This window comes from Aegilops tauschii, chromosome 3, assembly GCF_002575655.3.
Source record: "Aegilops tauschii subsp. strangulata cultivar AL8/78 chromosome 3, Aet v6.0, whole genome shotgun sequence".
Lineage (NCBI taxonomy): Eukaryota > Viridiplantae > Streptophyta > Magnoliopsida > Poales > Poaceae > Aegilops > Aegilops tauschii.
In genome coordinates this window covers 628,465,236-628,469,740 of record NC_053037.3, presented here as the reverse complement: position 1 = coordinate 628,469,740, position 4,505 = coordinate 628,465,236, and the positions used below count along the sequence as shown (strand labels likewise).

Below are 4,505 nucleotides of genomic sequence, written 5' to 3'. Positions count from 1 at the left end.
CAAGTTATATATAAAGGTCCTATTTGCATTGTCTATCAAAAACTGCTATTTCCTTGGTGAATAAACTTATCATTATTAAATTTACTGGGCATATATAAGAAAGTAATAATTTGAGTGGGTGGTTCCTTGCAAAAAAGAGAGGAATGGCTATTGATTTATTCCTACATATGCATGTTCAAAAGTGAAATCTGGATTTGTATGTCCCCAAGTAATTAACGGTGTAGGCTTTTTTAGCTATTATTCGAAGGAGATTCGAGAAACTGAGGATAATAGACCACGTACAAACTGCTACGTACAAGTGGAATACCGTGCCCTTTCTGGTTTGGGCTGGGCATGGCTTGATTGAAATGGCCCGGTGTTCGCTTGCGGAATAGGTTGATGAGCGTTTTGAGTAGTGTGCGGTCCATTTTTTTCTTGAAAACCAGGCAACCAAATGGGCCAGACTTGGACCCCTAAAGCCTACTTAGATATTACGTGAGCAAACTAATAGACCCAAACTGCTTGTGCCATTCATCTTTTCTCTTACTTGTATATTGTTTGGATATTGGTCTCATGTTCATTAAGTGGCACTCCACTTAGAGGCACGATGTCGATGTCATGGTGATTGGACTGCAACCATCTCGAATTGTACTCAAGCAGGATGATAGTGAAACCTGTGTTCGATTTTTGTCAATCTTCACATGGAGGCTTTGTTATTCCATTATCCACCTCCAAAACGTGTCTTTTGTTTAATTCGTGCCAATAGCCGCATAAAGACAAATACTCATCTAATGCATCACCCCCCCTATTTTATAATTGGCAAATATTTAATGATTATTCTTTGTTGTTGTAGTCTCGATGTCAACCTAATCTTCCTCCACTTCTGCACTCTCATTTCCCATCAGGAAGGCAAAGTCATCAATTCCAATTAAGTCACTATTGAACATTGCCATGAACTACTCAACTTTTGGGTCCTCTTACGCACTACAATGCCAATATGCACAAATTAAACATCAACACATCAGCAGTAGAAAACTTCATCGAACAAGTTGATTGTCCCACCAGAATTGTAGGCCTGCTCAGGCCGCGAGAGAGGAGGAGGAGGAGGGGTCGTGGTGATCTCCTGGGGTGGCGGAAGCAGCGAGGGATCAGCAGTGCATTGTTCATCTTACGTGGTGGGGTACTATCCTTTTGTTTGTCAAGACACACCATTATATCGTCGTCAGGCGGCATTAGACCGATGCCGGTAGTTGTGGTAGGCACGAGCATGGTGCTAGCAGTGGTAGTGGCATAAGTGAGGCCAAGCCCCAATGTTGACTGGAGCGGCGCACAACTTGTCTGTGGTTGGAGAATCGAGGAAGGGATGCGGTCCTTTCCATTTACTGCACGAGCTCAATCTCACAAGTCTATGGAAGGTAGGATTGCGTCAAAGTTAGACTTGAACCATAGATCGAACAAAAAAAAGCCTACACGTCTGTGGTGCTTGTGCGGATGCAATAGGACGAATAAGGAGGATAGAGAAGGGCCATCCGTTGGGGTGTGACTCGCATATAGATGCTCGTAACTTCTACCGTTCGAGCCTAGCGGGTGGAACTTCGATCCGTCAACACTGTCGCAACGGCAAATAGCAGGCGGAGGAGAAGCCGCGGATGTCATGTGCAGATCCCTTGTAGGCCTTGCGGATCATGCTATTACAGGAATTTGCTATGTTCCCTTGTAGCCCTATCTTGTTGTGCAGTCCTCCAGAGTCCAGAAGCGAAGGCAGCATGAGTTCTCTCGATGCAATTGAGCAAATGCTACTACAGTACAGTAAAGGGGACAAAGAAAAAACACGCAGTGAAGGAAAATACCTAATATCAAAGCTGCCACTTATCTTGTTGGTTAAGATGACGTAGATAGGTAGACTTTTCTCTAGCCACGGCCACACGCATGGATTCTACGAAGGGGTTCACTTCAGCACTTGAGAACAAAATAAATGCTTACGTTTAAGGTTTGACATCCTAGAGACATAATAAAATAAGAAAAAGATGAATCGTCAAACCTGGATGAACATGCCGCCCCCGCCAGATGATTCTCTTCGTTGGGAGCCGCTACAGAGTGTGCTTCTTGTCGATTAATCTGATGGCCTCTCCTTGTGAGATGACGATGAGGATCATGCGTCCTCCCTTGAAGCCGCCACCAGGGCCATGGACGCCTCATACACCGCCGCTGACGTGTTGTAGTATGAGGTATCGTGCAGGATCTAACCACAGGATCACCTTCAGGCAAGATGAATAGGTCTTCGGGGCCAAGACGGCAGCGGCGGCGCCATGGCCGGGACTGGTGGCGACGGCGGCGGCGAGCGAGCGGGAGGGTGGCGGCGGCTGCGCGCCAGTAGGAGGCCGGCGGCGGCAGTCTATCGGCCGCCGTGAGGCGCGGGAAGGAAAGGGGTCGCGATCTGGATGTAAAACGAGAGGTCGAGAGGAGAGGAAGCGTGGCGGCTGGGCTTCCGTGGGCGCCTTGAGGCGCGGCCAGGAGCGCCTGGTGGGTGGTCGGGCGGGGGCCGAGGATGCCCGGGGTGGGGGGCCGCGGCACGGGCATACTGTATGCGTGCACGACCCCGGTCCAGGGGTTGTAGCCGCCGTCCCAGGGTGGCGGGGGCTGCTGCTGGGGAGCTTGACCGCCGCCGCCGCCACCTTTCCCTTCGCCTTGGCGTTGACCACCTCGACCGCGGCGACGGTTGCCGCCGTTCCCATCGGTGCGCGGTGGTTGGGGCGGCTGCGGCATCGGCGTGGGGTGCAGGACGGCCGGAGGACGGGGCGCCAAGGGTGGTGTAGAGGCGCCGGTGGAGAGGCCGGCGGCGAGCGCGGTGTGGACGGCGCGGGTGCGGAGGTGCTTCATCCGCCGCACCTCGAGACAAAGATAGGCCACCGCCCGCTCGTAAGTAGGGTTGGCCATGAGGGTGAGGTTGGAGGCGGTGTTGCCGAAGTCCTCGTTAAGGCCGGCGGGGAGCATCGAGAGGAGAAGCTCGTCGCCCACCTTGAACCCGACGTCGTTGAGCTCGTCGGAGAGGGTCTTGAGCCGGAGACAGAAGGCGTCGATGGTGGAGTCGTTCTGATGACACCCAAAAAATTCCTGCTGCAAGAAAACAATCCGTTGAAGCTTGTTGTTGGTGAAGAGGCCATTGATCTTGGTCCACACCATGTAAGCATCGTCCCCATCGCGAACGACGGTGTGGAAGATGTCGGGAGAGATGGTGAGGAAGAACCACCGGATGAGGGTGGTGTCGATGGCGAGCCAGTTGGCGTCGTGGGCGCCGGCGAAGAAATTGGCGAGACCGTCCACATGATCACGAAGGTTATACTCACGGAAGAGGAGATTGAAGTAGGTTTTCCAGGCGTGGTAGTTTGCGGAGGTGTGGGAAAGGATGATGGGGACGTGATCGGAGAGGTGGATGTTGCGGATGTCGGCGGCTTGGGGCTCATCGGGCTCGGACCCGTAGGAGGAGTCGAACGGGTTGCTAGGGGGTGCGCTGGAGGAGGAGGAGGTGCCGAGGGCCGACATGGCAGCAAGGGGGGATGGCGGCGCGGGATGAGATCGGGAGGCGGTTTAGGGTTTCGGGAGGGGGCGGCGCGGGGTGAGTGGCGGGGCGCGGCAGGGAGGGTGGGGTTGCGGCGGGGAGGGTGGAGGCGCGGCGGGGAGAGGGTTGTGGTGGGGGGAGGAAGGAGGCGCGGCCAAGCCCTATGAGGCCTGATGACCCGTCAAGGGACCCCCGGAGTGATCTTCAGCGTGTCGACGCAGCCGAACGTGAGCGTCACCGAGCCGTGTTCAAAGGTGAAGACCTCCGTGCCGATGGACCCTCTAGCGTCGCCAACGCCGTAGAAGGCCCCGAAAGCGCAGCTGCCATCCCGGCGGCACGAGTGCGCCCGGTTGGCTAGGCACAAGGTTTCGTTGCATGGCACGGGGTGGAAGCTGTCCGACTTGGACGCGTTATAGTAGGGCAGGCCCTGCATGACGCAGGATCCTTTGAGGCTGCAGGTGGAGCACTGCGTCCAGATGAGGTCGCTACCGGTGTCGATGAGGGCCTCGGCGCGCTGCGGTGGGTTGCCGATCAGGTACTCGGCAATGTACTGGCTGGTGTTCCAGTGGACCGGCGCGCTCACGTCGACAAAGGACGCTAGGAGCTGCCGGCTGCTGGCCATGGCGCGCTGCACGCGCTCCGCCACTGTGTAGTTCCCCTTGCCATCAACATGGATGAGCTCCATGTGTAGCCCTGCGCTCCTACACGTAACTATGGTAGCAGCACTCGAGCAGAACGCAACGATCAGCACCAGCCTTATTTCCATTGTTTCCCTTGTTGGTTTGATGCAAGCTCCTCACCATGTTATAGCTTAATTGGTAACCTATGGCCTCCATATATATTCATCTGGATAACATGTGGAAACAAACAAACTGACGGAGGATTGACGTAGTACATTCATAATTTAATATACACTAGCTAGTAGTATAATCAAATCTAGGGTGCCGGCCTGAATCATTCATGGGAT

At 54.1% G+C, this 4,505-nt stretch overlaps 1 pseudogene; it reads right to left on the bottom strand.

Moving 5' to 3' along the window:
• Positions 1 to 3,673: 3,673 nt before the first annotated feature.
• LOC120976154 (aspartic proteinase nepenthesin-2-like) lies at positions 3,674 to 4,304 on the bottom strand (annotated as a pseudogene).
• Between the last annotated feature and the right edge of the window lie 201 nt (positions 4,305 to 4,505).